The sequence below is a fragment of the Leiobunum rupestre genome, chromosome 5, assembly GCF_980474605.1.
Source record: "Leiobunum rupestre chromosome 5, qqLeiRupe1.1.hap1, whole genome shotgun sequence".
NCBI lineage: Eukaryota > Metazoa > Arthropoda > Arachnida > Opiliones > Sclerosomatidae > Leiobunum > Leiobunum rupestre.
Genome location: NC_143388.1, coordinates 48048223 through 48062256, shown reverse-complemented (window position 1 = coordinate 48062256; position 14034 = coordinate 48048223). Strand labels below are relative to the sequence as shown.

Sequence of the window (14034 nt, the reverse complement as noted above, 5' to 3'; positions counted from 1 at the left end):
ATTAATACACTAATTTACTTTGATACACTAAATTACATTAATAAACTAAATTACAATTATACATTTAGTTACATTAATATCTTAAATTACATTAATACACTTAATTACATTAATACACTAAATTACATTAATAAATTAATAAACCGAATTACATGTATACACTTAATTGCATTAATACACTTAATTACATTAATACACTAAATTACATTAATAAATTAATAAACCGAATTACATGTATACACTTAATTGCATTAATACACTTAATTACATTAATACACTAAATTACATTAATAAATTAATAAACCGAATTACATGTATACACTTAATTGCATTAATACACTTAATTACTTTAATAAATTAATAAACTGAATAACATTAATAAATTAATAAACCGAATAACATTAAGAAATATAATAAACCGAATAACATTAATACACTTAATTATATTAGCACACTAAATTACATTAACACACTAAATTACATTAATACACCAAATTACATTAATAAATTAATAAACCGAATTACATTAATACACTTAATTACATTAACACACTAAATTACATTAACACACTAAATTACATTAATACACCAAATTACATTAATAAATCAATAAACCGAATTATATTAATACACTTAATTATATTAACACACTAAATTACATTAATACACTAAATTACATTTATAAATTAATTAGCCGAAATACATTCATTAATTATCAGCCGAGTCAAATAAAAGCTGAATTATTTTAACAAATTATAAGCCGAATTACATTCATCAAGTAAAAGCTGATTTATTTTAACAAATTATAAGCCGAATTACATTCATCAATTAAAAGCCGATTTATTTTAACAAATTATAAGCCGAATTACATTCATCAATTAAAAGCCGATTTATTTTAACAAATTATAAGCCGAATTACATTCATCAAATAAAAGCCGATTTATTTTAACAAATTATAAGCCGAATTACATTCATCAATTAAAAGCCGATTTATTTTAACAAATTATAAGCCGAATTACATTCATCAAATAAAAGCCGATTTATTTTAACAAATTATAAGCCGAATTACATTCATCAATTAAAAGCCGATTTATTTTAACAAATTATAAGCCGAATTACATTCATCAATTAAAAGCCGAATAACATTCATAAATTAGAAGCTTAATTACTTTCACCTATTATAATCTGAATTACTTTAACAAATTATAAGCGGAATTACTTAAACAAATAATAAGCTGAATTACTTTAACGAATTAATAAAGCGAATTGCATCAATAAATTAAAAATCTATATAAACCAAATTGAATAAAAAAATTAGTAAACTATATAAATGAAATTGCATTAACAAATTAATTATCATAATTTCAATATTTCATTTATTTGGTGTTTTAAATATTTAATTTATAAAATATTTGAAAACAACCTTAAACCGAACTTTTTGGCTGAAGTTTCAACGCCTTAGTCGAGTTACGAAGACCGAAATAAGTTTACTTTAAAGTAGCTTTTTTAAAATTGATTATTCCTCTTTATTAAAAATGCATTTGAATTAGAAACGAAAGAAGATGTCTCAAGCCTTAAATTTGGTCGGAAAAAAAGGCAACCTTTCTCAGTAGTGCTCGTATAAAAAAAATGCCAAATCTTTTGGGATTCAGTTCTAAGTTTTGGTCTCCGTCTCATTAAAGCGTATACGCACTATGTCAAGCGAAAAAAAAAACCCAAGCGAGATTTCATTCATATCCATCTCGGGTAAAATAAAAATCTTAACTTTTCGCTTCCAAACTTATTTTTCCTAGAAAATGTATAGTATACAGGACGTTCGTACTAAATGGATCATGTAATTTTATTGGAAAAGGATTGTAGAAGCAGATATTACATTTTTAATATTTTCAATTTAAAAAATTTATTTTTGAGACCACAGGTTTCGGGGGAAAAAAACAATTATTCTGAAAATATTTCTTCGATGCTTTTCAAACTGATATAAACCTAAAATGTCGGAACCCTGACTATTTCTATAGCCCTCTTATTTGCCGACTTCAAATAGTAGGGAAATTGGACCAAAATTTATAGCAGGGCAGAATGTAGAAGGGAAACCACAATCAGAACCTAGGTCGGAATTGCTGACGGTAACTTGTAGAAGCAATCAGCGCTGGAAAACCGTCGGCACACAAATAATGTTAATTAATAATATCGGAGGTGCCGAATGTAATTTAACCATTATATTAAATGACAGCAAAGAGAACGAAAATAGGACCAAGGTTTCCATACATTTTATACGTCGGATTTGGGTCGGTTGCCTTTGGGAAAATCCAACTGATTGTTTTCCGACTCTCAGACCTTTAACTAATGACCTTGGGTATTTAAAGAAATGTTTTTTGTATGACTGTTGCTTTACTAAACAAAATATGTGTTTTTTTTACTTTAATTAAATGTGGTTTAACTATCTGTTTTTCAAATGTCGCCTTTTAATTTTAAACCTTAAAAAGGTTTATAGCATACTTATTTCATAATCTTTGGTGCAAATACCAAAATCTAACAAAATTTGACACCCTGTACATATTTTTATTTATAAAGGCGACCAATCGATGGCGAGCCCAATCTAGGCGACACTGGCACTAGAGAGGCATCCAACGCGAGTTCGCCAGTATTTGCTTCAAAGAAAGATTTACATTGATATTGCTTGCATTTTTATTTATCTTAATCAATACAGTGACGTAAAAATTTATTTTATTTTGAATGTGACATAACGACTGACTGGAAGGAAATATATGAAATAATTTTGAAATTGAGTTATATTGAATGTTGACGTGTACGTTTAGTTTATTTTATCAATTAATTTTTTCCACATTGAAAACCTGTCAATCGATATAACAATATATTTTCGGGTTGTTCTCAATTTTCATAGCTCACAGACAAATAGTTGGTTTCCATAAAAATAATAGTAATAATAATTAGCAAGTTATATTACCCAAGGCCAAGTAATCAAGCTACTTTTAAAGTCATTAATTCAGGTGGCTGGGTTACGATGCGTATATAGAAGGGTGCACTTGCTAGAAATCCCTTGTATAAATGGAAAATAAACAAAATGCTTTTGAAAGATAACCGCTCGTTTCCGAGAAAAATTTTATTCGCTGAGCAACAGACCTTCGCAGGAAAGCAACTGGGCCTTAATAAATTATCTTCTAAAAATTATTATAAAGGAAAACAATTAAATATTCTTAAAATAAAATAAAATAAGATTTTACTATTTCAGTAAAATATCCTTGTTTATTAAATTTCTCGCCTAATCCATTAGCCAAAGCCTTTTTTAATCTAAGAAAGCGCAGGAACGCCTTAGAGTTTCAAAAAATTGGAAAACTAACCAGATAATGTTTACCTCTCCGAGGGGACAAAGTGTCGGAATGTTGAGTTTATTTGTTATGGTGGTTGTTGAGTTTGTGTAATGGCGGTTGTGAGTGTTGAGTTTGTGTAATGGCGGTTGTGAGTGTTGAGTTTGTGTAATGGCGGTTGTGAGTGTTGAGTTTGTGTAATGGCGGTTGTGAGTGTTGAATTTGCATATGCGTCTTTGCTCTAAAACTTGTTCTTATTGACTTTTTGGGACGGACCGAGTGCTGAGGGTTACGATAAACGTCTCAACGTCCAAATGGCAGGGTTTCCACCAATTGTTTACGGTATTCGTCTTAGTATCAATTAGCGATCGCATCAGGCGGGATTGGAACCCGAGACCTCCTGTTTGACAGGCGGACGTTCTACCACAGAACCACCGACATTATTACGCTTAATCGAAAATTAGACCCTCAGCTTTATCGGAAGCGTTTATTACAAATTAACAGAGCATTAAATTTTGGTTGTTACTAAATAGAACGAAATTTCGTGTTCCATTTAAGTTATTGCATCGAAGTAATTCTAATGTAGCGTATTCTCTGTTAATTAAGAACGAAAGCGCCGCCCAGGTTTCGAACCCGAGCCCTCCTGCGTGACAGGCGATTGTTCTTCCACAGAACCACCGATACATGTTACTCTTCTTTGAAAATTATAAACTCAGCTTCTCGGAAGAGTATATTAATGGTTTTAAGAGTCTACATTTTTTACGTATGAAATTTTAAAGGTGAAATCTTGTTTCGGATACGCTATTTTGTTGTGTTTTTTAACTGATCGAGATTGCGTTCTTTTTTGTCTAATCTTTTTCTGCCTTATATTTGTATCTACTATTTTTTTAAGTTTATTTCCTTTTTCCCGCAAAATCGTCCAGTCTTAGAGGAACCTTTCAGAGCATAAGTCATGCCCAAAAGCTTATCCGGTTTCATTATAATAACGTGAAAAATCGTACTTGTGAATGGTAAGGTGTTGCGCTTCTTGATATTATATTTTCTATTGCTTGATTTCTAAATATTTGAACTAATTTATCGCTTGACTGCGTTATAATATTTTTCTATGAATTATTTTGATTCTGAAGTCTGATTGCTTGACTGCGTTATAAGTCTGATTGATTGGGTTGTTATTGTGTATTTTTTTATTCGTTATTTTTATTTTTTGATACTCTAATAATTTAAACTGGATATAGTATAACGTTAATTCTGCGTATTTCGAATGTGCGTGATGTGGAGGGTATTTTTACGTTTTATTAGGATCAGTTTTTTTAATTTTAAATATCTTTCGTTTTATTTGTATTTTATTTCGTTTTTTCAGTCGTATATTTTTATCGAGTTGTATACATCGTGCGCTTACACTTATGTTGGTCTGGTTTTTAACTGGGTCGTCATTACTTCGTTATTTATTTTAAACGTTTTCTCGACTGATTAAGATGTTTAATTTGAAATAAAATGAGCGTTAAAGATGCGGCAAGTATTTCGTAAGCGAGAAAAATACAAATACCCTCTGTAGATATTTCTTTCATTAAAATTGGCTTCGTATTATATTTAACTGATAAACTTGTACCGTAAATAGGGTTAAATTAAATTGTGCATTGTTTTAGTACGTCTAACTCGCTGTTGTAACTACTTAATTTATAATATTCTGAATAAATTATACTCGGTTGTTTCGTCTCAATTATTTTAATTATAAATAAAATTTTATACCGGGCGGGATTGAACCGGGATTACGTTTTTAGTAAATAACTCGGAATTGCGGAGATATATCTTTAAAAGTCATCTCGAAAAATTAATACCGCTAGGGACAATTCTTCCGAGGAGAGGTATATTTTGGCTTGCCAACTTGTTATATTTAATGCGCATATTAAGCGTGTGTTAACTTGGTTTTATCACGATAATTTCCGGAATGCAAAAGGGGTTTTCTTTACGATTAAGTAATGACGTAAGAAGGAATAGAAGATCCAGCTTTGCGTTTTTATCGTCTGAAAACACCGTTAAAGAAGCCCATGACGCTACGATTGGGCTATAAAAGTTTCGATAGAATCTTTTCTCGGCACTATTTACATCTCATTATATAGGTCATTTTGAACTCTTGTTCACTGTGCGCAGGCATTGTTGGACTGCTCGGTTTTTCAAGCCATTAATGGCTACCGATTTCTGGTTTTGGCGGACAAGTAATTGTTTCGTAAATAATGGACATGTATTTGATGAAATAAAGATTTCTTATTCAAATGTTGAAAAGTATTTCCTTCAAAAGAAATTTGATAACTTACAAATATTTTTAAAGTAGTAAAAATTATTGTCTAAGTTACGATTCGATTTAGATCAAAGTTTTGATTGGAAAATGAGGAAAATCTATCCGAAACTTTGCCAAATAAATTTAATTCGAATTTACGTAGGTGTAAAGGCCCATTTCAATGAGAACGATTTGCGAGAAAAAAACCGCGATTTGCGAGAGATATGTTCAAAATTCGCGCGAGAAAATTTCTTGGTTATTTCATGATCGAGATATTCTGAAGCGGGTAGAGAGAAAGCTCCGAGCAAGGCCGACTTTAGGAAAATCGGTCTCTTCTAACCAGTGTAGACTTGTTCGCTCCTCGCTGGGCAATTTTGGCGAGAAGTTGTTCACGTGATTTATAACGTGATAGGCTTCAGCCAATGAAAGTTCACCAATTTCACCAACATAAATCGAAAGGTGTTGTACGAAGAATATATTATTTGCGTTGTGCTCATTTGTATTCCACAGTTTTTGTCTCGGTTTTGTTGGTCATGTTTTCTTTGATATGGAAAGTACTGCTAATATTAAACCAACAAAAAGGAACTTTAAAATAAAAAAATGCCGAAGCAAAACGGGCAGACATTTAATAAATTTAAAATTTAATTGAAATGGTAAAAAACGTCTCGGAAATAAGGGACAAAAGGAGTGAAAATGATCAAAGTAGAGACCTGAAACAATTAGCTTTGGAGGATACATTAAAAAAATGGATGAAACAGGTAGTTGAAATGAAATCATTATATTATTATGTAGTAAATTGTAGTGATAATTCAAACAATAATTAAATTTAGTTGATGAAGTTAAAAAGATATGGAAGAATCTAATGGATCAATTAAGAACTCAATTTGAAAATTTTACAATCATAAAAAGTGGTCAAGAGTTTGACGAAACGAAAATTGGATTTTTTTTTAAAGATGTTGGTTCTCGTCGAGAGTGAGTTAACATTAAACACAAAACTTTGGATTTTAAATAACATATGTTTATTGTTTACAGAACTTCTTCAAACTATATTTCTCGAACAATTGATGATAATGTGGTTTTAAATATTTGTGAAGCTGAAGGGATAACGATGAATCCAAGTTGAACTGTTCTCAAGTAATTTAAATTTTAAATTTAGAGATAATTTATTTTTTCTTAAGTGTTATGTTTTTCATTTTAATTTCAAAAACCATATCCCTAAAGAAAAATTAAAAACGATATTACTCTAGTAAATAAAACATCAAATTATAAAATCAAACTATACTTATGATTTGATATAAAATTTATTAGAGAATTAATATATTCATCAGTGTCGTACATAGGAAAATGCACACAATGCCATGTACTGTATTTCCTCAAATTAATAACACTTTACCTGGGCCCATTCTCTCATCTCGCATTAAGCTCAAATATTCCTAACTACGACTTTGATATTCATTTTTCGATAGGGATTTGTAACATTAATATTGATGGGCTGATTACTCCGCGTAATCGGTGAACAAGTCTGTAGTTTTGACTATATTACATTGATTAAGTAACTGATTAAAGAATTAGCATTTCGTAGGGCTGTATTCTGTTTTTTATTCGTGGAATCGGTGTACAGTTTTTTTAAAATGATTAGCCCCTTCATTTATAATTTTGTATTAAATTTATTAGTTATAATATTAACATCTTTTTCAAGAGATGTTTTTAATTTATCTATATATTTACGATATTTGGAACTTGTGATCAGTAATTTTCGGCGCATTTTAATAAATGAAATCTCCAAACTGGACACTTAAGAAGTTGCAAAGAACTAACTGTGTAATACATTTTGATTTATTATATTTTCAGATAAATGGTTTTAATAAGAAATAAGGCCTTTCCACAATCATCAGGGTTTCTAATGATTGTGACGGAACTATTGCAAAGGGTCTCCCCAGCAAAGAGAAGAAATGTCAAAATGACATTAGTCAGCTAATTAATAATTATAAAGACGATTGAACAATTGATTAATTGAAATAATGTCCCTGAATTTTAAAAAAATGACCTTAAATTTTTTTAAAAGAATGTGCCTAAATTTTATAAAGATAATTGCAAATTCCTTATTTTTTTAAAAAAGTTCCTATATGTTTTGAAAAGTATGTTTCTTAATATTTAAAAATAATTTTTCTAAATGTTTTATAAATTTTTATTCGTTTCTAAATTTTTTAGGAAAAGAAAAGTCCTAAAATGATTCCATTGAATGTTTGTAATTTTAATGAGACTCAGAAAAAATAAATGTATTATTAACAACACAGGCTTTAATCACATTGTCAACATTTTTTGGTTTCATAAGAATTGGTTTACGAAAAACTCTCCATTTAGCTGCCATAATTCCAAAAGCAACTAAAAACATTGTATTAATATAATTTTAGTAAATTCAACTTTCAAGAAACGATTTAATTAATTATTAAGTCTTAAATTAAATTAAATTATCTTAATGTAATGTAACGTAATGTAACGTAATGTAACGTAATGTAACGTAATGCAACGTAATGCAACGTAATGCAACGTAATGCAACGTAATGCAACGTAATGTAACGTAATGTAACGTATTGTAACGTAATGTAACGTAATGTAACGTAACGTAACGTAATATAATGTTATGTTATGTAATGTAATGTAATGTAATTTAATATAATTTAATTTAAAGGCGACGTACCTAATATTAAGTCCTATAAATTATCGACAATTTGTCGCTGCGGCGTTTAGTGTTGCACCATCGATCGACGAATTTTTGTATGTTCTTTCTAGTCCCCTAATTTAGTTAAGTCCTAATTACCAGATACATATTTTTTCCTTCGCTTTCAATTACTTCCCCATGCTAATGAAACTAGAATTCGCTAATTATTGGGAACCCGCTTTTAAATCATAATCAATAATTTGGAAATTCAGTTAATTGAATAGACGCTTTGCTTCCCAATTAAGCTATCTACCTCAATTAACATTCGTTTTATGAATGCGAAGAGCCAAAGACGGGCAATTATATTTGCTTTTCTGGGAAAGTACTCGCAGATCCTGGTATTTAAACTGTATTGATATCCCAATTCTAGAAAATGAATATAACTAGGTTGTATAATTTTAAATTTCAAAATACACCTCTTTCATTAGTGTCTTGGTAGTTTCAAAATCCAATTAGTCCCATTAGTAGCGTGATTTAAAAATTAAATTCAATTGAAAATATATTGATTTATATTTTTTTAAATATAATTAATGATTTAAAGCGGACGTAATTGCTCTTGTTTCCAACGTTCTTAAGTTATTATTTTCATAATTACCAATAATATTATAATATTATCTTAATATTATCGGAAAGTAACTAAAAATTAATATACATTACAAATATTTCTGCTTTTAAAACCTATTCGAAGCTCAATCACATTGCTGGGGGCGAGAGGAACGAAACTCAATTATATCTTATTTACACTTATAACATTCCGCCAGATTTATAGGTAAATTATAAGCATACTAAATAATAATTCTTATTAAACTGTAGGAATTTATATCCCAGTGGCTTATATGAATTCTTATCATCGTCGAAATTCTTAAGGAAAGTATATACTATGGTACAATTATATTTCTAAGGAATTTACCGTCTGTTTATAAGAATTAATTAAGAAATAAATGTTTTTTTTATACCGAAATGGAGATACAAGGTTCAAAATGAACTCTATTTCGCGCTCGCTAATAGCAGGAAAGAAACTTAAAATACAATTCAGCTACTGGCCATGTTGAAAACAGAATTTAAACAAGTAGCGAATATTTTGAAATTTAGATAGTTGTCCAAGCGAAAGCGGAAAATATTTATTTGGAACTGATAGAAGCGGAAAATTATTTTATTGTGTTTTCACCCGCTACTAGCGATTATGAAAATTATGCTTTAGACGTTTCCTTATCGTATCAACTTGAATAATAGCGAATGCAAATGAATGTAGACCTTTCAAATGGAATTTCGAAGTGCTTTCACAGTGAGTCCTAACGTCTAGTCTTTAATATCTCTAATGTGTATCGAAGAATATTTTAACTTGGTCAGGAAACCTAACATTTTCTTGGAAATGGCAGTATCTTGGTTATTTGTAGGTGTGGCGTAAGCGCTCCCATCTGATCCCAGAATATCCGGCGAACTTCCAGTATTGATTAAGTGAGAAATGAGATTTTGGGAGAGAGAACATTAGAACCGTGGTAGCTGCAGGGACTTGGAGCGAATCGGCTTACAGCTCTGTTCTGGACGTTTGATCAAACAAAACAACGAACCCGAAGTAAAGCTGCACCGCGACGATCAATAGGAAACGTAAGCCTCTTTTTTGGGGAACTTTAAACCAGCTGAAATATATACTAGTTTCGTTATTTCGTTCTAAAGAGGAAAAGTACCTATTTTAACATCTGTCGACAACTACTGTATCAAATGATCTAAAATATCCAAATATTTATTTGGACTTTGTTTAGACGAATTGCTTAACTTAGATCCTTCCTACCTTAGAAATTAGAGAGAGGAACGGAAAGTGTAGCCTCGACAAGGCATTAAAATATTCTTCACGTCTCAAAGCTACGCGCTAGACCCATTTACTTCCGGTTGCGTTCCGGCTTTCAATTTTCTGATTGAGAAAGGAAAATAATCTCATTTTCTACACTCTCATTGGCTTATTAAAAATCTTATTTCCTAATCATTGAGCCGGGAATCAGGATTTCTCTGGATATTGATAAGAGTAGTTACATTAATTTAAATTAATTAATTTTTATAAAATCTTAAAACTTAGGCCTTTGCGTTTGACGCAAAAAAGTATTTACCTTTTCTAGCATACTATTTATACATTTAATTTGTTCCCATCAACGATAAATTATTTATCGTCCATTGGAACAAATTAAAATATAATATTAATCGATAATTTCTAATTAAAATTAAATTATTGGGCTTTAGAATTTTATTAACCGAGTTAAAAGTATGAACCCACCCCAGGCTTCCCCACTGTGATTTAGCACTTTAAGTCATCAGTGATATCTCTAGAAACATGTTATATTATCGATATAAAATTTTTCGATGCCTGATTTCTAGTAAAATCGACCAATTCAGGAAGTAAGAAAAAAAAACCTCGGGCTTACAAAGTGCCCATGGAACAGATTGCGATGGATTAACGTCGGCAGATCTAACGTCATTAGGCAGAGGTTTTTCTAAGGACCAAATAAAAAATTACACAATACAAAAAATGCAGACGCAATCTAGTACGTGAAAGTATTTATGTAGACGCCGATCCTTTTTTCCAGAATATTATTACTAGTGTCATTACGCGAACGAAGAAAGTTTCTCGACTATTATTAATATAGTAATAAATTAACTGCACTAACATCAGCAGGATCAAAAAATATTCTTGTGTTAGGCTATTTTATTATTATACACTTTGGAAGAAACCTTTTTTTTTCTTATATTACAAATATTTGAATTAAAATTAATGAAAAAAGGCATCTGGAATTGCTAACGAGCTCCGCTCCAGTTTCGGAAACGGTGTTCCGTCCTAGCACATAATGCAATTGGGTTTATTAAAATATCTTGCGACAATGATTACCAGAGCAAGGACCAATAATGATTAGGCCAACCATATGATCCAAATGGCACGCGATGTGGGGTTAAGCTTTGGTTCAACTCAAAAGCATTTCGGATCTCTAAAGGAAAATTATGATTATTAATGATATGTTATAAAGAGTATCAAAATTATGTAAATACAATAGGAACAGTGGTAAGTCTTTAGTAAATAGATAAATCACAATTTTCGCATCACTTGGATTTTGAGATACGTATAAAATATAGTTTGCTAACAAGTTTTTATAAAACCATATCCAAAACTACAAAACAATTTTTGTTAGGGCGTACGGAAGGGCGTCATATTCTTCGTAACGATAATAACTTAGTTTTGCCAACTAGACCTCATTTTCCAACTACACAGAAAAAAGGTGTTAAGGTATTAAACATTTTCCTTAAAATCTAAATAACTCATAATTTTATTATATTGAAAATAAACCATTTGATTGAAGGAGTTACGGACACTTGTCTCCCTTAAATGATTTATTTTCATTATAATAAAATTATGATTTATATAAATTTATACATACAGGTTGTTTCAAAAGGTTAAGCAAAAATGTTGTAGGGGGTGAGTTGAGAAGTAAGCCGGTTTTTTCCCCATTTTCCTACGATGAGTTAAAAGAGCGCCATAGAGCTTCAAAGTGTGGCCTACTAGCCCCTGGAAGTAGGCTGCAACAATCGCAAAACCAAGTAGCAGTGACTTTAAATACAATTTAAGTTACCTTTTTACGCTGGTTACCTCGATTTGTTTTAAAGTCCTTTTTTACCTATCACACGAACCCAAACCTTAATGTTCGCATTTCTCTGCTGCTTGGTTTTGCGCTTGTTGCAGCTTGGACCAATAAATAAGGGACGGCTCACGGGTATAAGATAACGCCAACGACGTTGACGCGACCTGTTAGTTATTTCTTCTCTCACCCGGTGACGCTAGCGAAAAACGGGCAATGTTGTGATAGGCTATTTGCTTTCACATGTTCAGCGCATCGTTAAGTGGTCACTAAGATTTCTGCTCAAAGATCGAAGCACAATTCACCATGCCACCAAGAAAAAAAGCAATGGTAAATAACTAAATATAATATTTTAAGTTATATATTTCTAACGAATTTAATGTTATTATACCATTAGAAGGTTAAAGAAAGCAATATTGAGAAACCACTCGATCTGAGTATTGGAAAAAATATAGAGTTACCTACCAAAGAAACAAAGAAGTAAGCCTTTGAAACACCTAATTTTTAATTTTTTATATAGTGACTTCTAATTTTCTAAATAATTTCACAGACAAAGTACGAAAAAAGCAGAAATTCCAAATACATTAAGTGGTAAAGTATTGACCTTGAGAATTTATGATTACTTGTGTACTAAGTTCTAATATGAAATTTTATTCAGATACAGATTTTAAGTTGGTGTTTGAAGACACATTAATGCGGTCAATATCAAAAGTCATTTCCGCAGGCAGAGAATACCATACCCCTGAAGTAAAAATGCTACGAAACATTTTGAAAAAAGTTGAATTCTGTCACGTAAAGAATTGGTTTGATTATCTAGTGGGATTTTCGAATCTACCCTGCAATAAATTTTGGGAAGAAAGTCAAAAAATTGTCAATGACAACGAGAAGATTGATTTAATGGCTAAGTACTTGGATGATGTAGAAGTAAGACTTTTTGTATTTCTATTGAATAATCATTTTTCATCTGATAGTACCGAGGCAGATATTACCATAAGTAACGTAATAATCATAATTATGACAATTGCTATTCACCCAGTGGCGTAAGCAGAAATTAATCAAGAAGGGGGGTTAATTGTGTAAAGGTTAAGGGGGTGGAAATTTAGTACAGTCAAACGTTGGAATTTGTGATTGCCAGCCTTTTTTTTACAAATTAGCCAAGGCCAAATGAAAATTGAAACGTTTTTAAAAGTGTAAATAATGATTACTTTGGGAAACCATTATTTGTTACCATCAAACTAACCTGTCAGTTACGTTGCTAATGAAAAACTAAGGAGTTGAATATTTCTCCACTAAAAACTCTTGATTTTGCAATTGATCTATTAACTTAAAATCATTCAGTGTCATATTTATTTTACATTACTTTTGGTATAACCATGAAAAAGGAGAGACACTCATTACAAATTTTACAGGGTTCTCAGAGTTTATCGTATCACCTAAAGCGGATGGGGGTAAACCTAATACTGGATGATTTTTTTCTTTATTTACTGGAATTAGAAAAGGTTCGAAAGTGCTTACCAATAATGTTCAAACTAATACAGAAAACCATGATGTTTTGTACTACGTGTCTGGAGCAGTATTAGCTAGGCTTCAAAAACGTTCAAAAGAAGGAAAGGATTTAGTATTAACCCTTAAATGCAGCAATGAAGAAGAAAATTTGCCAAATGAATAGACGAAGTTACAAAAGAGGGGAGGGCTAATATGCCCCTCTAAAGAAAATATCTACTTTTTTTGTGCAATCTGTGATAAAGTTTGTATTTTCTTCAATGGCAAATGTGCTTCGAGTAAAAAAAAAAAGCTATCGCAAAAATAATGGACTCTCAAAACATAATTAACAAATGGCAGCAATTTGTAGCGAGGGCCAATATTTGTGAACCAAAATCAAAAATCCTCTTTAATTTGGCAATAACTACCCTTCTTAACACCCTTGCTAATGGGGAAATTAAAATACTTAAAAATTTGTATAAACAAAAACATTTTGAAAAACAAAAGAAATCTTGTGTTAATAAATTAAGGCTAAGAAGGGCTCTTATAGAAAAGAGTATAAATAAATGAATTTACGAATTTAAAATGGCTTTGAAAAACTAAGAT

At 30.7% G+C, this 14034-nt stretch overlaps 1 long non-coding RNA gene across 1 annotated transcript; it reads left to right on the top strand.

Annotated features, from left to right (window-relative positions):
- Nucleotides 1-12502: 12502 nt before the first annotated feature.
- LOC149945187 (uncharacterized) lies at nt 12503-12838 on the top strand. Its single transcript, XR_016480864.1, has 3 exons — nt 12503-12537; nt 12605-12693; nt 12764-12838. It is a non-coding gene; the product is annotated as an uncharacterized LOC149945187 (long non-coding RNA).
- Nucleotides 12839-14034: the final 1196 nt, after the last annotated feature.